We start from the raw sequence: 24,080 nt of genomic DNA on the forward strand, positions 1-24,080 counted from the left end.
ACTAATTATAGATGTTAGTATAATTTGAACAAAGAGACTAATTGGTGCAATTTATGGCCAAACAAAAAGGCAGACTTTCACACGGAGAGAATTAAATAATAAATATTACCGTCAAATATTACTCATGAGAGCACGAGTACAAGAAAAAAATTGTTTAATTTATTTTTTCAAAACTACTGCACCTAATTTTCCTTAAGGATGTTTAGCCAGTGCCGGTAAATTGTCGGTAAATGTGTTTTGTTTTCATGGTCAAGAAAAATTCAGTAGCGAAGTAGTAAAACGGTTCAAGTCGACTTATCTCCTAGTTGAGTTTTTGAGGAATATTTCCGAATCTAAGGGAGATAGCGAAATTTTTGTAATTATATTTGTCGTAGCTCTCAATCAGCTCTCCAAAAAAGATTGAAACAAAAATTTTGCTCTCTCCCTTAGATTTCGAGATATTCATGCAAAAATGGTCAATAGTCAAAATTGACTTATACCGTTTTACCACTTCGCTACTGAATTCTATAACTTTTTCGACTGACAGCAGAATATATAAAACTAACTCTTCTAACGTTAAAAAAAATTAAACCCAATAGTCTCGGCAGAAATGAATAAACTAATTTTTCCTGATACACGGGCTCTTATGAAATTTATGTTCAAATTGATAATTCACCTACTAGAAGACTCGAAAAGTAGAAATGAAAAATGAGAGTAATGTGCAAAATCATACTGAATGCAATGGCCAGAGAAAAATCTGCACTGATAGAAAGGATTAGTTATTATTAACGAATGGATTTGGTTGGAGATGAGGGTCTATTTGGTCTCGTCAAATGTTCATTCGTTAATAGTTAACAAATGCACATTTGAGGAGCCTTGTTGGATTTGATTTTGACTTTTCAAGTGAACCATTCGTTATAACGAATATTCATTTGATCATATTCAACTCTACCATTCGTTAATAGTTAACAAATGCACATTTGAGGAGCCTTGTTGGATTTGATTTTGACTTTTCAAGTGAACCATTCGTTATAACGAATATTCATTTGATCATATTCAACTCTACCATTCGTTAATAGTTAACGAATCTCGTTTGAAATAAATAAATGAGGCTATCAGTGTGGGTTACCTGGGCAAAAAGAGGAAATATTTGAATGATTCTATCCCATGTAAGCGCATATTATCGTATGCTTTTGGTGCATTTTGTCTATTTCATTTCTGAATAATGAATATGTATTGGTGGATTGAAATTTGTATCAAAATGAAGGGAATATCTTCCTCTCTCAGTTTTTAAAAAATCAATGTTTTTCAAGTACTTGCTATGTTCGATAAACATCCTTAATTATCAAAAATGCTGGTTTCATATGTTCCACCATGAGTCGAAATAAAAATTACCTAATTTTCGGAAAATATATAGACATCCTTAAACAAGTAACATATTTCAAAATCCCGGAAAAATACTACCGGACGTTTTTCATGCAGCATGAATATTTATTCCAACAGCTAATAAAAAACATAACCCAAAATATACACGCGGGAAAGAGCTACGACTTGGGTATCCGTGGTTTACACGTACTAAAAGTTGCCCGGGTAAACCAGGCAACATGTATCTAATTTCTCATTGTCCGATTTCATAGGTCGTGTCCCTCTCCTCGTATATTATTTTCTCTTCCCTTCTCTGCACCTAAGAAATGAAAAAAAAGCTTCCCCGTGTCTTCTCGACCGAGCAGTTCTCCTTGCTCTCGAGTGACCCGCCGAGGGGTTTCCCCGTCTCTCCCAAGATTTATAAGAGAAAATACACGCAATAAAAGTTGCTACGAGTGGACAACCCCAAGCAATCGAGTGACAAACCGGTCGACCATTTAAATACCGCTCCACATCATACCGTTCTCGATTTAAATATTATCTTGTAAAGGGGTGGGTTTAATGCATTTATAATTGTATTCGAGGGGCGGGTATGGGTCATCGGTCGGACATCACTGACCCCTGATGGTGACCTGGTCATCGGGGTTGGTGCGCCGGGGATAAAGTCGGGTTCGGACGCGCGAGTGACCGGGGCACCCTCCGGGCTTTACTTGACCGATCCAGTTTTACTTCCTATGGGGCACGGGCCGCACCCGTTTTCATACACACATTTTCATTGCGGAATCACACCCGTTTTAGGTGGAGTATAAAAAAAAAGATGCCCTTTGGGACCTTGCGATTGCCGCGGTGATCGTCGTCATTTTTTTTAGGGGTGCTAAATAAACTTGTAGCTTGTCACTTCAATTTTATTCGTATCAAGAATCATTTTAAGTTATTCTTTGAATACTGATCTGTCTTACGAGTATATATTTTTTTGGAGTGTTTCTTCTTCTTTTCATATTTTATCCAATTTTTTCTGTTAAGAATGTTTATCCAAAATCACAAGTACTTTAAAAAAATTGATTTATTTTCAACCGAGAGATGAAGATATTCTCTTCACTTTGATACAAATTTCAATTCACCAACCCATGTTCATTATTTAGAAATGAAATAGACAAAATGCACTAAATGCATGCGCTAAATATGCGTTTATATGGGATAGAATGATTCAAATATTTCCTCTTTTTGCCCGGGTACCCGAGATTTTTCTCTGGCCATTGGATTCTGTATGATTTTACACATTACCTTCTATTTTTATTTCTTTTTTTAGACTCGTCTAGTAGGTTAATTATCAATGTGAACATAAATTTTATAAGAGCCCGTGTATAAGGAAAAATTGGTTTATTCATTTCTGCCGAGACTATTGTGGTTGATTTCCTTTTAACGTTAGCAAAGGTAGTTTTATATGTTCTGCTGTCAGCCGAAAAAATTATAGAATTTTTCTTGACCATGAAAAACACATTTACCAACAATTTACCGACATTGGCTAAACATCCTTAAACATGTGAAAAACAACTCCTTGCAGCCAAAATACAGTGATAAAAATGCAAATAAAATTGCACATTTTGCAATGGATTTGCATTTTTTTCATGAAAATTCTACTTGATTTTCGGGGTAATTGCAATGATTTCCTCCCTTTAGGTCGGGAAGTTGGAAAAATCATAGGAAATATTCCCATTTTGTCATGAACAAGACCACAGTCCTTGATGATAGATTTAACAGCGTGTTTTAATTTCAAAATGAGGACTGAATACAATAATTTTCTGATAAAATTGTTTCATTAATTATTTTAAATTCTTTCGGTCAAAATAATAAACTAGTTGATGTTGTTACTTGATCAATTCATTCTCGTGGCACATCTTCCTTTGAAACAGATTCCTGAACAGCACTGACGCGGCCTGTTACACTGAAATCATTAAAATCGTATCAAGAAATTGTAATTACATTTTTTATTGTCAAATAGAAATACCATAAATTTTCATCAAAATGATAGAATTACCCTAGCTGGCCAATTTAGGCAACGCTGTCCACTAACAGCCACTCCCAGCATCGCGATGAACATAAACAAGGCGAGGAACTTCATAGTGCAGAAATAAGTTTTTCGTGATCTCATCGTAGAAGACTTATTTGGATGCGAACAATTAGCGCTCAAAGCTATCGGCGTTATATACGAACCGAGTCTTCCATGTACGTCACAAAGTTTATTTTATTAGAATAAATTTTCACTCATAAAAAGATCATCACATATTGGATCAAGAAGATAAGAATGTTCTCTTTGTTGAAGATGAAGGGAAACCTTGGGGAACAAATACTATGGAAATGACAGGAAAATCATGTTATGAGACGTAATCGTGATGTATAAATAATGGTTCATACACTGAAAAAAAAAATTATTTTTGCCAAATATTCATTTACTTGAGAAAAGGATTTATTTTTTCAAAATTGTATTTCCCTAATCGAGTCATTCCCAGGCGAGCCTGATTAGAATGCTCTAGATTACTCTACACTGAGAGAAGAACGACAAAGTTCTCAAACAAGTCTTACTTGCGCCAAGAAAATTGTTTTTTGAAAATTATCAAAAAAGGATTTTTTTGTGCCAAACATGCAGAAAGTGCGCCGGAATGAAAAATTTTTGTCGCAAAAATAGATTTAGTAGTTCAGAAAAAATTGCATTCCCTGTACACGCAAGAAGTGTCATTTCTAGCACTACTCCTTCGTTATTCGATACTCCCATACGTATTTTGCTTCCGAAATATCTTTGTTTTATGCGAAATAAGGGACAGTAGTTTTTTGTTTCGGCTGTCTAAGAATAACAGACAAAAATGAACCCTTAAACGAAACAATAATAATGACATGATAGCAATCTTGTAACTTAGGGATAAAATATTTGTTGCTAAATTTTCCTCTATGAGATATTTTTTATCCTGAAAAGGCACCGTCTGGTGTGAATTATCCGCCTCTTGAGCCTAATATTTCGTTGCTGTCGAAAGCAGAACAATTATTTATGTTTGAGACTTTCAAATTCAAACCAAACAAATTCTTTTTTGGCAATTTTCAACTATAGTAATTTTGTTGGCTCAAACAAGACTTGTTTGAACGTGTTTGTTTTTCTCTCAGTGTAGAAGATGACTATGTTGCACTTGACCTTGGATTAACTCCTCCAATGATTATTAATTTTTTTGAAATTTCTTATTTTCTACAGCGACACGGAAAAAAACCTGAATTGAGTATAAAATATACTGGATTAAAGTATATTATTTTTGAGTTGAGTATAAAATATACTTGTTTCAAGTATATTTTATACTCAATTGGGGGATGGATATTTCAATTCGAAGATGGTTATTTTGTACCAGGTCGGGTTGTAGCAAGCCCTCTTAAGTGTAATATAATGGTTAGGCATTAAGTGTCAGTATATGAGGGTCAAAAAGTGGAGGTCAGAAGATGAGGGTCAGAATATAAACGTAAAACAGTGGGTGTCTAGCAATGAGGGTCTAAATATCAGCCACATGGTAGGCTTGATCAGCGTTTTAGCCCATATGTGACCCTCATTGCCTGACACCCACGTTTTTTACTTGTATATTCTGGCCGTAATTTTTTGGTCCTAATATTCTGACCCTCAGGCCGTCAGTTTTTGACTCTAATATTCCGACCCTCATTTTTTGACCTTCACTTTTTGACCCTTACATTCACACACTTAGTGACTGACCTTTATATTACACTTGAGAGCGTTTGGCACAGCCCGGGCTGATCGACATACGCGGTAGCGTCTCGGCCAAGAAAAAGTTTTGAGATCAATTGTCCAACATTTCAGGCCGAGCGCACCGCGTATCTATACACGACAGAACTTCCCCCGTTTGGATTCAGCGTTGCGCCGACGTTTCGCAAACATTGCAGTCTGCATCTTCAGGGCTATGAGCTCCGATTCTGAGCTCCGATGTCTAGGGGTAGTCCTTATATACCTTCCCTTGTGGTGGTGGGGGAAGGGGTAGGGGGGGGGTGGTCAGCCAATCATATATTTTTAATTGATCAGCTGGGCGCAACGCTGAATCCAAACGCGGCATCCATCCGGAAGCCAAAGATTTCATTATGGCCGCAAAAGCCTCAAAACTAAGAACTTCCCCCTCCACTACCTCCAAATGATTTTCATTCGGTATAATAAGAACGGGACGATAAATCGGAAAAGTGTCATTAAGTTACAAAAGTGTCAAAAGTTACATTAAATCGCCTATGAGCTTTTCAACGGTGTAACTATTGCATTTTTTAGACGAACAGTAAAAAAGATACGCGGATAGTAACAAATTGATATTCGCATTCTTGCGATACACATTATAAAGTCGGAGAATCAAGTTACAACGTTGGCAGCGCCGATCCAACTATAAGCCTCACATTCAACCTCGAAGTGTTGCCACCAGTGCGTTCAAACGTGGGTTGCCATGTTGTTATGGAGAACCACGAGAAACATTTTTTTTTCACTTGAAATCATTATTAGAGTATTATTAGAGTATAAGGAAAAATCAAATCTGTGTTCTATTTTTTTTTCTCTCGCCGAAAATTTGAATTTCTTCTCGTCATATCTCTATCCGTACCTTGCAAATGAAGATAGTTTGTGAGGTTATGGTTTATGTTTGGAATCTGACAGGAGTGCTATTTGTCGAAAGTTGTGTCATCAAGTATTAAATGCTCGTCGATAGTCAAATTGGAAAAAATCGAGTGATAACAGAAAATTTTTTTAATTTCATGGGGAAAAAATTTCCGAATGGGGTTACGGTGAGGTGCGAAGAACACAAAAACAATTTTGTGATTATTCCGAAAAAATCAGTAATATCTCAGGAAAATAAAACAAAAAAAAACAGATGTATTTATAAAAACTTCTATTAAATAAGCATTTTTTCGGCTGTTCCGCAAAGAAAATCAATTCATTTCTCAAAAGAATACAATTACCATAGAAAATCAATGGAAAAATTAAATGGAAGGAACAAACTAAGTCAGAAAATCTTACATAAATAATTAAAAGTCGGTGGAAATAATGAATCTGGAGTATGTTAGTTTCTTTTCAATTGTTAACTGGAAGTATGTTCTATCTTGTGAAAATAAGTTGAATTGAATTTTAAAGGACAATTTTCACAAAATATGAAGACAATTTGTTGCTTATTTTGAAAAAATTAATGAAATCTCCCTAAAAAATAAAAACAAATGTCTTTGTAATAGAATTTCCTAGCGAATTCGCTACGTTTTTTATTGAGTTTTTTCATGAGTGTCTGATCGGCCGAAATTAGAATTGAAGACATTATCCTGCGAATATCCCTCGACCTTGAGAATTAATCGCACACTTCCCTCAAGCGTCCCTCTAAAAAAAACGAGTGTGTCAAGTCTTGCAGAAAAATTTTTAACCTGCAAGGTGTCAAGTTTTGCAGGTTAAAAAACATAAGTGCGCACCACGAATGGTTTCCTGCAATACATAACATTTACAACTGAAGATTTTTAGTAAAAATTTCAGATCAAAATAAAAATGGGATTTTTGAGACAATCACGAATTTAGAAAAATACATTTTGGCGTCTCATTACCTTGGTTTTTCAAGTTCTTCAAATGCGTTAAAGGAAAATTTGATAGCTCTAAAGGGGCTAAAACATTAACTATTATGCGGCAAAAAAATTACAAGACAAAAAAACAAAAAAATTTTGATAGATCATACTTTTCGCAATTATTAATATTTTTTATGATTTTTCATTTCGAAATGTTTACCTCATGCCCAACTTTTCAGAAAAGAAATGGTAAGAAAATCTCTGACATCGAATTTTTTTGCGCTTCGGATTGTGCGAATATTGATTGTGAAATATTTTATAAGTTCAATTTATTTAAAATTAGAAACCGTTAAATTGCTTCGTCTACCTGCGTTGCATGGCCGTCGAAACTATCTGTTTTAATTCTCCGAGACGTTGCAATATAACGGTTGCTACCCAAAATTGAAACACAACCCTCTCTCTGGGTCTGTGTGTCCGCAACCCCATCTCCTGCCACTGCCACACGTTTTCTAATTGTTCAGGAGGCCTTTTCGGACATTTTCATTCATCAGATAGGTGAAATTCGCAACGACCACTGGGCAGTGAACTGCAATGGGCAGTGCGTACTGTACAAATGCCAAAAGTTTCCTGACACCATTGTTCTTTTCTAATTTATGCCAGCGAGAAAGATGGGAAGGAAGGAATTAATTTATGCCCCATGGGTGAACTGTGTACGGTATAGCACAAAGTCTTGTGGCTGTACATCACAGCTTGAATAATGGTGTCCACCGCACTAAATTCTACCGTGGGCTAATTGAATTATTGCCGAATCTACGAGAACCCACCAAAGGGAAACTAATAATACAGGACTCCAGGGCTAACAGTACCTCGTGTAGTTTCATTGGTTCGAAAAACGTCTACATTTCAGGATCGCGGGAATATTACTTTCTACTTCGGTCCCCCGGCGGCGGTTTTTGGGGCTTTGTCGTTTTACCGACAAAACCAGGAGGAATATTCTCAAAATCTGACCTTGGACATCAACTCTGTCGTTTCGCTCACTACGTCTGCGAAAGGATACTTTTCTTGGAAACATCGACGAGTTGCGCAAAAGGTCTCGATCGAGATTGTTATTTCGAGTATCGTCTTGTCTTTCGTTTTTTTTTCGCCTCGATCGACAGGTTTTTTATTCCTTTGTTCAGGGTATTCCTATTCCGATTACTGAAGATTGTGGGGGCGATGGCGATGAGAAACATTGAGTTTTGAATTTTTTAGAAAATGAGAGGCGAAAATCAGAGAAATTTGCTTTCGAAAAATAAGTAAGACGATTTTTTTTAATTGACCAGCTGATCAATTAAAAACATACAATTGGCTGACCCCCCCCCCCCTTCCCCTTCCCACACCATCGCAGGGGAAGACATATAAGGACAACCCCCAGACATCGGAGCTCAGAATCGGAGCTCGTAGCCCTGAAGATGCAGACTGCAATGTTTGTGAAACATCGACGCAATGCTGAAACCAAATGCGGCATCCATCCGGAAGCCAATAATGTCATTAATAATGGCCGCGAAAGCCTCAAAACTAAGTAATTCGATCTTTCTTCGCTAATTAAATTTTTATTTTGAGAATTTGTTGAGAACACAGAACTGCGAATCAAGATGACGAATCCAACTTGATAGGAGGAGGACGTTTGATCGATTTTCCAAAAACAACAGTTTTTATCATGCATTTGTCTAAAATTTACACAGTAAAAAAAATTCAGTGTTAGTGTCTCTCGTGTGCGGGTCGAAGATTTCGATGTTAAAGTCAATTCTTGGAAGTTCACTTCACTCTCAGACCTGAGTCAATTTCTGGTAACGCTTTCGCTCAACACCAAACTCTGTTGATTAACATGCTCATGTTGACACAATGGCGGTGTCAAATTTCACTCCATTTAGTACTCGACTCCAGATTTAATATACTCCGTCCATTCACATGGAAAACGGTGTGGACTTGTTTTCACTCTTTTTGGTATGGACTCAGAGTCGAAATTCACTCTGAATTTTTTACTGCGTAGATTTTTATTTCTGAATGGAAGCATTGTATTCGTCAAATCCAAAATTTCCAAATTTTTTTTGCGGGATAACTAATCCCGGGTAGAAATTCAACCGGGGATTCAACCGCAACTCGGGTGAGCGCGAGCTCAGCCTCGGCTTGCCGCTTGACCCGAGTACACGCCGCGACACGCCGCTCCATACCGGCTCAACAGTCGAACGCTCATCAGACGGCATAACCCGGCACTTGAGTTTGAGCTGTGGCTCAACGCTTAGAACTCAGCTCCGATTGAGTCGTGTCGTTTCGAGTGGAGGGTGGAATAGAATGATATTTATGCATTTTTAGAATATCGATTTAAAATTTGAATACTTTGGAAAATCCTTGTCTTCTTACTATAAAAAAAAATGGAATTCCACTGAACTTTCTATAAAATTTGAAATTTACTGATTTTTTCCTCTGTCATCGAATATACTATCACTCGCTTCAAAATAACAACCCATAAAATTTGGCTTTCTTCCTCACAGTGCGGAAATATATGGAAATGAGATAGAGAAATGATATGAGAGAGGGAAATAGAGTTGAATTTTTTTGATTTTTTTGATTGTTCCAATTAATAAAGAATAATTCTCAATCATTACTACTTTAGATCGTTTATTTTACTTTATTGAATGAAGAACAACGTTAACGTTTTTCAAGTGATTATTTTTCTTGATTTTGTTTGTTGTATTCGCGAGAAAAAAAAAGTTTTGACTACATTTCAGTGAATTGTTCTACCTTGTGTTTTCAGATTAATCTCAGTCGATTAGTTAATATCACGTTATTTCTGATGAGCTTGTGATTGTTCATCTGAAAAAGCATGCCATCTTCACATTTATTCGATTGTTTTTTCGTTCAAATCACGATGCCATCGGACCTGTCAAATCATTATTGAGATTAATTATACTGGGATTGAGTAATTGGAGATGAACCTGAGGTTGAGTAGTGGCCATTCAACTAAAGCCCGGTGAAGCGTTTCGCATAATAGTCTAACGCTGGGCTGTGAGCGCGTGACGCGGCTCAACCTCGGGTACATGTGACGCGCGTGGAGTTTATCCCAAGCTGGGGCGGAGTGGCGTATTTCTAGCTGGGATACGGGTTCCGAGCCGAGCTCGAGCGGCGTGATTTCTACCCGGGTATTTGAGCTTCAGGAGTTCGAATATGCTATTTTTAGATCTCGTCCAGATGCAGGGGAGCTAGTGCATGTACCGCCCACCTAAGGGAAATGAGTTGTTTCTTCCAGCCCCGCTCTCCACAAGCAGTCAAAAACGGTAAGAATGGGTTCTTCGAGGTGTTTCCTCGAAGATGTGAAGAGGACAGATTTTTTATTAACATTAAACATATTTAATTATGTAATTCAATTGCCATCGGCCAGTGAGCGATGGAATCGAACTTTGAGGGTAAGACCGCCCGGCATGCGTTCAATACCGCCCACCTGGCTTTGATGACTTTTTTGAGCAATGCAGACCAACTGTTATAATTTTTCCTATTTTCATCCATCGTTTCCATTTTTTGGCTCCATTTTGAGAAATATTTCACGCGAATAATAATAAATTATTCTGAATTTACTGGATGTTCCAGTGACCACCGACTACCCCAAACAATCGAGCTGTCACTTGACCACCCTCTAGCTGCAGAGCCCAGCAGCCCTATTGAAACCCTGGGCGGCATTACCCGCAAACTCTGGGCGGAATCATCCACAAACGCGGAGGCTGATAAAATAACCAATAATAAATTATAAAAATACTTTTCTGCTATCGAAAAGGTCGCAATGAATGCGGAAATGTATAGCAAATATATATTTCGCACTCCATTCAATTATGAGCCATCCGAAAATTTGAAAAATCTTAAATTCTGGGGTCGAAATATTTTAAGAATTTTGTAGGAAAGAATTTGGATTTTTTTAAACGAAGTTTCCACGGGAGAAAATTGAAAATTGCTGTTGAAATTACTTGTTGTTATCAAATATTTGCATAATAAATAAAGAATACGGGTGGGTGGTATTATCCGCTGAGCGGTACAGGCATTAGCTTCCCTATCTGTAGTTCCCTATGTGGGTATGTGCTCGACCGTTTTAACGTTGGGGCAATATTGGCTACCAACGTTGGGGCAATGTTGCTTGCCAGTGTTGAGGTATTGTTGGCTGTCAACGCTGAGACAATGTTGGCTACCAACGTTGGAGCAATGTTCCAAACCGAATTGTTTTCCAATTTAGAGAATTGTAAGTACGTTATTCTAACCGTAATTTACGATTTGAAACGCGTAATTTACCCGTTTGAGAATAGTATATTACGCACGAGTTTCGTATACTATTTTATGTCATAGGGCCCAGAATCCGCGATTCTACCGAGCGAAGCGAGGTTAGAATCGCGTGATTCTGCGCACCTATGACATAAAAACGTAAATGACGTTTTTGGAAAAGCGAGTTATCATTTCGAAAACGTATTTTATCTTCAAATTTTTCTGTGTTTGCCTGTTCTTCAACATTTGGATCTTCATTCGTAATCTTGAATGAGTTCCTAAAAAAAATTATGAGTACTGGATTTGAGTAGGGGAGGGTAGGGCAAAACGGACCCCTAGGCCAAAACGGACCACTGCCAGAAAATGGATAATTTTTGGATTTGTTGATAGTTTTTGCTTCCGAATGGAAGCAAAGACAAAAATTCAAAATCATTTATGGTTTGAGGTGATTAGCAAATCTGATCAAATTGCGGTTCAACGACACTTCTTGTCTATAAAACCCCTGTGACAATTATGATCCTGAAATTCACTTTTAATTCAACACATTCAGTATTCCTGATTTGAAGGAACGAGAACAAAACAAAAATTACCAATTTTCTATCAGTGGACCGTTTTACCCTAGGGGTCCGTTTTGTCCTACCCTCGCCTAATATTGCTACTTATATTGAGTTCTGTTGGTACTTTTGAACAGAATCAGCCAGGTACTCAATACAAGTACTATTTCCTTGTCCAGAGTAACAAAAGTGCGTGTGATAAGTACCGAGGTACTTCTTACCAAGTACCCGGGTAGAAATTCAACCGGGGATTCAGCCGCAACTCGGGTGAGCGCGAGCTCAGCCCCGGCTTGCCGCTTGACCCGAGTTCACGCCGCGACACGCCGCTCCATACCGGCTCATAGTCGAACGCTCATCAGACGGCATAACCCGGCACTTGAGTTTGAGCTGTGGCTCAACGCTTAGAACTCAGCTCCGATTGAGTCGTGTCGTTTCGAGTGGAGGGTGGAATAGAATGATATTTATGCATTTTTAGAATATCGATTTAAAATTTGAATACTTTGGAAAATCCTTGTCTTCTTACTAGAAAAAAAAATGGAATTCCACTGAACTTTCTATAAGATTTGAAATTTACTGATTTTTCCCTCTGTCATCGAATATAAAACCTGGCACTTTCTCTAAGAATTCCTATTGAATTTCTATTGGAGCTCTATGAGAATTCTATTTAAGTTTTATTGCAATTCTATTGAAAAATTCTATTTTTTTTGCGTCAATGCCATTGAAAATTATGCAACTTTCCCCTGCATTTTTAATAGATATTTGTTTGTAGAAAAAAATCCATTGATTTTTCTAGATAATTTATTCTGTTAGGATTTCTTCCACAGAAACTATTGGGCATGAATTTTCCAAGTTTTGTTCCTGCATTTGATTAAAAGAAAAGAAGAAAAACCGAGCGGAAAAAACTTAGAAATCTTACACCTAAGAAAATCTATAGGAACATAAAAATCTATTTACTTTCTTGCACCAAATTTTACCTTAACAAAAAGACTATGAAGTTGCTTTTGTTTTGTTTTGCATTACAGAATCCAGCCGAAAAAAATTAGAAAATTGATGCCTCAGCATTCTTACAGAGAAAATCTGAAGAGAAAAATTCAAGCAGAAATTCGAAATCTATTGCCTTTTTCTTATCGAATGTCCAATAGAATTGGTGCAAAAAACAAATAGAATTCTTCAATAGAATACCAATAGAAATTCTATAGAAACCCCATGGAATTCCTATAGAATCCTAATAGAATTTCTTAGCAAATTCGCTAGGTTTTCTATTGAATTTTTTCATACGCGACGTTTACGGTTCTAGACGATGAATATTGCTTAGAAATTTTTCCCCGTATATTGTCCATGCGACTGTCACCGAGACGATTCTCCAATTCATGAATTCAATGAACACTCTTCTTTCGTATGTAAAATACGAATCGAATTTTTTTTGAATCCTTGAAATATGAATTCAACGTATAAAATTTTTGGCACACTTGGGGTCACTAGCTCCGACCCAAGCCAAAATTAATATTCAAATCTGCATGAACCTAGCGTGATGCCAGGGGCTAGCCCCTAATTCACCGAAGAGAGACTGCCGATCTTTTCCAACGGACGTTTATTATTTTCTTGCCCCTTGGAAGGAGCCAACGATCTACTGTCCATTGTCAGGCGGACATCGGCCACTGGCTCCTCACGGTCTCCGACCATTCGCCGGGGAATGAGCCCCACTTGGAGGCCATCCCCCAGCCACCCCAAGTGCCAACTCGCGACACCGTGTGCGCCTCTCCGTTTATCGTGCGTGAAGCTATTTTTGTCACTTTTTTCTGCTCTCGTCTCTTCACCACGAGGAATATCCTTGCGAGGGTCCGAGCTGTCCAAATGGTTACTTCTTTCTGCAACCGACACTGACCTGATTATTTTTATTTAGCCAGCAGGTAAAGGATGAATCCTTGTGTGTCCGTTAGGAAGGACGAAACTCTTTTATACTAATTTTTTTAGTTTCTTCAGGTAGAGAAACGTATGAAAATGACCGTTAGTTTTATCTTATCGCATACCGAGGTGGGTTACTTGAGGCTCACTTGGACCGTTAACAAGGATTTTTTAATGTCAATAGGGTGAGCGTGAAATTCAGTTTTATGTTACTACGGCCGGTAACATGAAATTGTATTTTGACGCAGTGAAGAACAAAAATGCCGTGAAAACAATTTGGAGAACGCATGAGAAGAGATATGCGCAGATTCACGCCAAATCAGCAGGCCAAAAAGTCGATGCTGGTAGTGATGCCACGAAACAATACTTTGAAGAGATGGCCTCGGTCTCAATGAACATAGAAATCTTTGGTCTCGTCTCAGTCTTGAAATAATCAGTATTAGCTCCTCTCGTGATGACTCCGAGTCAATTTATCTCATCTCGGTCTCAAGTTTTTCGTGTTTGTTAATGTAAAATCACGGTTTTGTCTCGGTTTGTCACTTCTCCGTTTTCTACATATAAAAAACGCGAAAAACTGGAAACCGAGATGAGATAAATTAACTCCGGGTCATCACGAGAATAGTCGATACTGCGTATTTCGAGATTGACACGAGACCGAACAATCACGAAACAATCCCCCCAAGGTATTGTCTCGTGATGTCTCGTGAAGTCTCTCGCGGCATCGATTTTCGTCTCTATTTGCCTCTATTCAAAAATTGGTGTTACCTTTTTCGTTAGCAATCTATTTCACCAGGGTTAACCTTAAGCCTAGGAACAAGGATAAACTTTGCTTAAGATCCTAGATTATGCAAATCTTTTTTTTTTATATTCTTACGTAAAAAGATATTTTCTGAATATTTTTGCTTCCGAATGGAAGCATTGTAATCGACCAAATTTAAGTTTTGCATTTTTTGTGTTATATCAACCAAGTATGATCCAAAAAGTCCGAAAATGCAATTTTTGGGCGGTGTCCGTATGTATGTATGTATGTGTGTGCGTATGTAAAAACCATTTTTCTTAATTATTTGCTAAGGAAACAATGGAATCGAAGAAAATTTTTTTTATCAAATGTAGGTCTTATCAAGCCCTATCCATCGCCATTAATTAAAATTTAATTCATTCATTCATTTTTTTAATTTTTTAATTTTTTCGAAAATCAGTTTTCATACGATAGCTGAAAAAAAAAAGTTTTAAATTCATTCAACTATGGCTTAAAAAATTTGTTGGGTTGTCCTCTCGACCGAGTTCGAAGATGAAGATCATAGCTTTAATAGTTATTCGGATTTTTTTTTAATTCATTTTTTTTTCTAAATTTTAATTTTCACAAATTTCTTTTAATTTATGATGTTTTATGGAGTGAACCATAGGTTAAAATATTTGTTTTGATGTCATTAATGTGTAGTTGAAGAATGAGCATGATAACTGTCTTGATCAATTGGATTTTTATGATCATTCATGAAAATTTTGAATTTTTCATGAATTTTTTATGAAAATCAAATTTCTGGTAGTTTCATCTAATGTAATGCTCAAATTTATCAATTCTTGCATCAAACAATTTTTTTTAAACATGATTATAGTGGAATTCTAAGGTATAATAGAAAGTTTCACTCTATCTTTGAATTTATATAAGATTTTGAGAATCATTTTCATGTTTTTCTATATTTTGAATTTTCCATCAGATTCTTCGAAAAGAATCTGATGGAAAAGGTTTCAGATTCTTCATATTATATAAAATTAAAATATTCTTAATAAAATTTTGTTGAAAATTGTATTATCATAGTATCATTTTTGAATAGTATCATTTTTCGACTTAATTCATATGAGAATGTCCGATCATCATTTTTAGAGTATTCAAAAGATTGTTGACTTTCCACTATTGTGAAAAATACACTTGGATTGATTATTGTAGTGGAGAAAAATATTTAAATCTATTCAATCACTTCACACACAATATTCACTTTTTTAAATGAAACAATCAAAGAACGATAACACGATTGAATAATTGAACATGAATTAGTCATTTTTTACATTATCGATTAGAATGGAATTATTTTAACACATCCAACGACATTAATTGTAATTAAAAATTACACAAATGTTGGTTATCAAATCTGTTGGATATAAAATGGATGAAAAAACAAAATATATTACGATTGAAAATTATTAATTTCGTGACAATCATCGGCATTGTATGGAGATGATTAAGGAATAAATTGAAATATGAATTATTTTCGATAAGAATAAAAAAGATGCAAGATCACCATTCGGAAGCATATTGCTAATTTATTAGCAAAGAAAACTATACCATTTTCAATATAAAAGCAATTTCCCACTTGTTTTATTTATATACATATTATTACGAAAAATATTGAAAATAAAAAAATATCTTCATTCAAAGAGATACAAAAAGATTTGTATAATCTAGGATCTTCAGCGAGGATTAACTAATGAATGGACTCTGTACTGTATACTTTATGAAGCAATTCACGCACGAAAAAATTTAATAGAAAAACCTATCGAATTCGTTAGAAAATTGTATTGAATTTCTATGAAACTTCCTATTAGTTTTTGGCTGATTCTATTGACATGTTCAATAGAAAACATTCAATAGAAAAAGTCAACAGAATTCAATTTTTCGATATAACTTATTCTTTTCGTATATTTTCTATAGAATTTGCTCGACTCAAATTTTCCAAGTTTTTTCCATTCTATTTTTCTTTTCTTCTCATCAAGAAAATCAAACGAAAAAACTTAGAGAATTTGAGCCGCGGAAATTCTATAGAAAGTATCTCAATAGAGTAAGTTATATAGAAAAATCGAATTCTATTGACTTTTTCTACTGAAATTTACGTTCAAATTGATAATTCACCTACTAGAAGAGTCTAAAAATAGAAATAAAAATAGAAGATAATGTGTAAAATCATACTGAATCCAATGGCCACAGAAAAGTCTAGGGTATCCGGGCAAAAAAAGGAAATATTTGAATGATTCTATCCCATATAAGCGCATGCATTTTGTCTATTTAATTTCTAAATAATGAACATGGATTGGTGGATTGAAATTTGCATCAAAGTGAAGGGAATACCTTCATCTCTCAGTAGAAAAAAAATTTTTTTTAAAAAATACTTGCGAGTTTGGATAAACATCCTTAAATGACTCGATATAAACACGTCGAATGTTTGAACGCAATAACTTTTTTAATTGAAAAAAAAAAATCTGTTTCTAAATAAAAATTTTTGCTGTTTATTTTGGATCAATCTTCATGCATGTAAATTCTTAATTTACCGATGAATAAAAGTGAATTCTCTACGGATGTAATCTCCAAAAAAATTACACTCTCGACGATTAACTTCTTGTCCCCCTTTCCCTCTCCCCAAGTTTTTCCACAAACGTATATATAGCGTTCGCTTAAACTGAGCACGTGACTCGAGTCCGTTGCGAATGCTCCAGAATTCAGAATTTCCACGCTCCTCGTCGTGGGTCGTGGCATACGATCCTGGAGCGATATATTATTCCTATCGTTACGATATGACGGCGGCATCTGAGCATCTCCACAAAAAATTATGAAAAAAACTAGCACTGGGGTGAAATTACCCGAATGGAAGCGGAACGATGGAGAAAAAAAACAGTAAATATCGGGCTGTGCTCCATTTTCGGTCAAATTGTGGACAAATGACCGCGTCTCAATGCACATCGCATCGCTTTTAAACCCCAAAAGAGAATTTTTAAAAAAATCTCCCCTGTTCGATCACTAGAAGTCAGGTTACAATCCCGTAATACCTTTACGGTAACGCAACGGAGGGGAATGAGCGCCAGATATTGGAGCAAAAAATTCCGAATGAGCAGTGAAGTTTATTGTGAGAGAGACGAGTGAGAAATGTGAATGAAATACGATCGGCTTTTAGTAAAATGAGACCAAAATACATCGGGGTATCGGGAAAAAAAGTTTTCTCCATAATTTTTTCTGTTCCACGAGTCTCCGCAGGCGCTGAAAATGACCATTCGACGCTTTCTGCTTTTCCTTGGAAATTGTCCTGGGATCATGTGAAATATGATCGCTCTTTGAGCTCATGCCAAATTTTTTTTAGAGTTGATTCATCATGTTTCTTCATTCTCATTATTACGTTTTTCAGCATTAGTGATATTAATTGTTAGCACTTGACGAGTTGCATGCTTAAACTTATAATGTAAATACGCAAAAATTATGTAATACATATTTACGCTGTGAATTTTATTCTTCCAACGTGCGGAGAGAATATCAAATTGAAAATTACAATGTGAACGAAGTAATTGAGGATCACACCGAAATAACATTAAAATTTGAGTTATTTTGACCGACTTTAGTCGTGCTAAATTGAATTTTTAAAATAATTTTATATTTTTTCCCTGCACATACTGAAAAAAGAAATTTCTAATAACTGAAACATATTTACTTGAGATAAGTAATTTTTGTTCAATCGCTTAAGGTATATTCCTAGAAAACACGTTTTTCTCAAGATTCTCTCCGTTTTTTTTTTCATAGATGTTTAGTAGTCCCCAGCTATTGGAACAAATGCTAACTACATTGTGAAAAATTTTTGTCTGAAATTTCCAGTACACTTTTTGGAAATTTTTATCGAATTTAATTACCACTGAAATTTCAAGCAATTGCGGCATTCTAAATTCAGAATTTCGTTCACTCAACTTTCAGTGAATCCTTGAAATTCATGATTTTCTCCTCTTAAATCGCATTCAGTGTCACTGGCCTAAAAATTAGTAGGCAACTGTCCATGAAACTCGAATTCCATTGAAAACTCTGCAGATCAACTAATTTTTCCACAACATCACACGGAAAAAAATATACTTGAATTGAGTATAAAATGTACTTGAATGAAGTATATTTTGTTCTTGATTCGAGTCTAAAATATATTTGATTCAAGTGTATTTTATGCTCGAATAGAGGATGGGTGTTTCAATTCGAGGATGATTATTTCGTATCAGCCTGGGTTGTACCAAGTGATTTTCACTTTTACGAGTTTGGAGAAGGGCCAATACTAATCACCGGGTGAGGAATAGTGAAGGTCAGTACGGAAAATATATTTTATACTCAATTCAAGTATATTTCTTTTCCGGTCACTTAAAAAATTTCATAGTCATGAAACATTCTAAAATTGTTTTCTTTGAAATTGCAACAGTAATTTTCCGACAGCGTACTCAGTTGGTTTTCATTTCATATTTTGCCCATTGACATCAAAGAATAACTGTGAACAACTCGATAAATGAATTTAAAAATTCTCAGTTCTGAATAATTCTGAATTTATAACAGCAATACTGACCCTAGAAATAATCAAAGCAAATTTGTTCCTTTGTGGAATACCTTTACCGTTGCTTCAAGGCCAAGTATCATGTGTCAACCATCAAAAAGGCCCTGAGAGATAGCGGAGATCATAGAAATATCTTTGAAAGCTGAGCCTCACCTTGTTTCGTCGACATTTATTCTTCATTTAACTGCCAATCCCACGGATTTTCAGAATAAAAGGCAAGGACCAGATAGTACCCATCCATCTGATATTTACGTATGTGTGTCTAAGTGCCCCTAACGTTTTCAACTCATTGGCCTTTTTCGACTCTTCTCCATTTCCATCCGTAGAAACAAAAACTGAAAATGGCCCGCCTGTCGTAGTGAGGGGAGGGGACACATAATTGCAGGGTGCACTGTACTCCGCTTTTTGGAGAGATCTTCAGGGTAAAACCACCCTATTTTTCTCTGCTGCTCAACGGGGGTTCCTCGCAGTGGATCGAATTTCTTAACCAGCTCCTATTTCTCATTTATTTCTCATTTGTCTTTTAAACTTTCTGGATTTTTTCTTTGTGCGGTTCGACGTAAATTCATCCATTATTTTTTCTTTTGAGATCGCGCTATCGATATTGCACTCATTCGGAAATATCTCGCCCTTTTTATATTTTTGATACAAAATAAATCGCTGAGAACGATTTCACTTATTTGCGAGTGATTAAAAATCATAAGGAAACTGTAATCGGCTGCCAAATTCATTCATAGAGTTCATTATAATTGCCACAATATTTTGTATTTTTTACTTCCGACTGGAAGCCTTGATAGATTCTTTGATTTTCTAATTTTGATTGTAAATGGTCTATAACGTTACGAAACGTGGAGAAATGATGTTTTTAGGGTCATGTGGGTGTATGTATGTATGTAATAACTTGGATTTTTGGTGATTAATTTTTCGAAAATTGAACATTAATAGAGTGAAATTTGTAGATAAAAACCTGAAATTTTGGCTCATTGAAGCTATGATTGAGCTCAACTTTGGCACGCTGTTTCAGTCCGATCGGTCTAGTAATTCGTGAGTTATAACAACTTGGTCAGGTATAAATTAACCTTCGCAAGGGGTTAATTAATCGACAATCGAAGCTAAAAAAAATTTCAAAGTGCACTAATACATTCAGAGAGTTATGGTAAATGTCCCAATAGCTCAACACCCAAGCTGAATATACAAATAGAACATCATCACTTTCGATGGGCTAGAATTAAATTCACTTTGAGCGTTTCCGAATTGATCCTCTAAATACTGAATGTTCAAAAATATTCAGCTGTTTCGACAAAGTCAGGTACTGAGAGATGTACCTTAGTTTAGGAGAAGTACAATTAGAAAAATCGCTCATTTAAATCAAATAAAACTCATTGCACGGAGTTTTCCTATTTATTTCAACAATATTATTGTTGACCATTAATGAATTGATACATATAAATTAATGTATACGTTGAAAGCGTATGAAGAAACTCATTCCACCATTTTAAATGAATAAAAATGTAAACCCCCATTCCGGGTGTGACTGGACCATAAAATTTTAACGTGAACTTCAGGTATAGATTATCCTCAAATAAGGTGTAATTTACACCCAAAGACGGTGTATTTTAACCATTACGGGTATTCCCTCTAATTGGGGTTAAATCAACCCCAAGAAGGGTTGAATTACCCTTTGTGGGGTTAAATTACACTTATCGTTTTTTTTTGTGTGTATTCCTATCGCTTTTATCTTCGAGTTTGGTAAAAGGGGCATCGAACCATTTTTTTTCAGCCATTATTCAATGATTTCAGAACTTTTTTTTAAGTTATCGTAGGACAACCGATTTTTGAAACAAATCCGAAAATTTTAGAAATATATTCTAGAGATTTATGAATCAAATTTTAATTAATGTCGCCAGATATTGCTCAAAAACACCTACATTAAAAAAAATATTATATTCCATCGATTCATTAGCCAACAATTAACGAAAAACTTGGACACGTAGACACATACATACGGACACAATCTGAAAATTGCACATTTGCATCATAATGAGCTGATATCACAAAAAATCCAAAATTTAAGTTTGAACGACTATTAAGCTTCCATTCGGAAGCAAAAAAAGTGGGAAATTGCTTTCGTCACAACGTAGTAAATATATTTTTGCTAATAAATTAACAATGTGCTTCCGAATGAAATTTCTGTGACGATGTACTTTGAATTGAATTCAATGATTCATTGAATTCATTGCCCCAACGGTGGCAGCCAACATTGCCTCAATGCTGACAACCACCATTAGTCCAACATTAGTAGCCAACATTGCCTTAACGTTGAAAACTGTTACCTTTCCCTGAATATTGTTTCAAAATAAATTTTTAACAACAACAGGCAAGACAATCAATCTCATGATTGAACTCGATCAAGATGGCATTGGGAAGAATATTTTAAATCGTAATTATATTCATTTAAAGATTTATTTTTACAATTATCGCCGAAAAATGATCGCTCACCTACACATACATACATACATTCGGATATAGTGTAAAAATAAGATATTCGAACTCCTGAAGCCAAAATTAGTTATCCTGACACAAAAAATTGGAAATTTCGGAGTTGACGAATCCAATGCTTCGAAATATATTCAAGTTTTGTTATTGGTGACATAAGGAGGCAGAAAATCTATAGGGGCCAAAAAAGCTGGCGCCAAAAAGTCCTGCACCGCTTGACAGGATAGGGATCCACATTAAAAATTAATATTATTTTATTCCGATAACAGAGAATTGAATCTAACCTACCCTAGTGGAAAAACCTAAGGCAGAGGCGTAACATGCCTGATCAGAATTTCGGATCGGACTTGATCAGTTTCTGATCGAGACCTGAACAGAATTTCCACTCGGGTATTCAATACTTAATTTGAATTTGAATTTGCTACCTAAAATCATCCTGTTATTACAATTACTTGTTTAAATAAGAAAATGTTACTATACGGAATGTCCATTCAAATTGTTTGTTCTGTTTAGTTGTATTCTTTTATTCATCCGAAGTTTACTTTTTGGTTTGAGAACCGCTTTGAAGAATCCTCAAAGTCCATAGCTGTCAAAAATCCTCAGATACTGTATTCCAAGAACTAGGTATACCGCTCCGCCTCCAACGGCATTAATCTCACTCAAAGCTATTTTCCTCAACTCTACTTCTATTTCTTTCGTGAATCCCAATTCCAACTTCACATTCTCTTCAACAAAACCGAAAACCCTCAGAAAGAAATTTAAAATATTTAAAAAATAATTACACAATATTACTCCTTAATTTCATTCTCCTCGTCTTTATGTACGAAAATCCTTGAGGTAACAAAATACGTCACCTAACGAAGTAAAAGATTTTAATTTCAGGAAAACTCGCTCTTCCCATTAACCTCAACAATATCGTCTCGAGCAAGATAAAATCTTCCCCTCCTTTCTACCAAGTTGAAAAAAATCCTCAAAGTAATAAAATACTTCACCATTAATAAATCCAAGTGATTCAATTCCCTCTACCTCTCGGGCAAATCCCAATTTAAATAATCTCAGACCATGCGACAAGAAACAATAGGCGCTCCCTTAACGATCAGCAAAAAGAAAAATACTCGCCTAAATAAGACGCTGCCGCACAGAGAAAAAAATTTCTTGTTTGAAGTAAAAATCTTTGAACTTCAGAATTTTATCGTATAGAAATTTAACGATTAAAAAACCTGGAATCAGTGAAGTTCTCGCTGTTTTATTTCAATGAAATTTTCCCAGAAAACTCCACGAAAAAGATGTCGTTCGCAAGAATTTTCGTTTGAATCTAGTACAATTGGACTTAAATTGAGGGACGTTTCCTCTTACTTCGAGGGAATCCTGATTCTGGAATTTAGAACTTTTGACTTGGGATTCAAGACCATCCGGGTTCTCAAACTAAGGTATTTATGACAGGGTGGGTATGTACGAGGTGGGACGGAGGGGAATCCTCGTATTGTTCTCCCGCAGAGAACCAATCGTTGAACAAAAAAAAGATATTTGAATCACAATTTTTCAATCTTTTTCAACAATTTTTGTGTTCCAAATATTTTTTTCATAACTTTTATATTTTTTCCCCCATACACGCATGAAAAAATTCAATAGAAAACCTAGCGAGTGCACTAGAAAATTCTATTAGAATTCTATAGGAATTCTATGGGGTTTCTCGTTCTTGTATTAATGGTTCTTCATGTTTCAAAATTAATTCATGTTTATAAATCCTTTCTTATGAAAACTATGTAATTTGGAGCCTTCATTCAATTAAAGTTGAATAAATGTTCAAGTATTCCACAATTTTATTCTTTTTGAATGTACTTAATTTAATAACTGAAAGATTTTTAATTAGAGAACCCGAAACGAAGGAAAGGTCCCTGGAAAAATTATGAGTTTTTCAAGGTTGCAAATATCTCTTCTTTTAACCCATCATGTACGGGGTCGATGCCATGCGAATGTGAACGATTGTTTTCAAAATTGATTATTTCTAAATCCATGAAGAATAATTTGATCAGACAAAAAAAAATTGGAAATCGCAATAATGTAGCTTCAATTGGATACTGGTTTCATAATTTTCCATTCATTAGAAATATAATGGAATTCGAGTCGTATTGAGCACACACTACGCTTGGTAACAGAAGGGCCCCGTTCATGAGGGGTTAAGAACTTTCTAACTTGAAATTGGTAGATTTCTAGTACCGAATTTTAGAGAGAATTGTCCTCATCCAAATTTCAGCCAATAGAATTACACTATTCGACTGTTGTTTGATATACTCAACACACAGCGAAAACGAATATTTGAATTTCACACACCTTTTGTAGACATTTTTCAGACACCGAAAACCATCTGATTGAAATGAAAATTTGTCTGAATTTCAGACGAACAGGTGCCTAAACATCTTAATTCATGTTTGAAATTCAGACAGATTTTCATTTTATTCAGACATTCGTTTTTGCTGTGAACACAGTATCCAACTGATAATTTTTGATAATTGCACTGGTAATTTTTCATGTTAATGTATATATATATATATATATATATATATATATATATATATATATATATATA

This window comes from Diachasma alloeum, unplaced genomic scaffold, assembly GCF_001412515.2.
Source record: "Diachasma alloeum isolate Michigan unplaced genomic scaffold, Dall2.0 Dall_scaffold_00313, whole genome shotgun sequence".
NCBI classification, from domain to species: Eukaryota; Metazoa; Arthropoda; class Insecta; order Hymenoptera; family Braconidae; genus Diachasma; species Diachasma alloeum.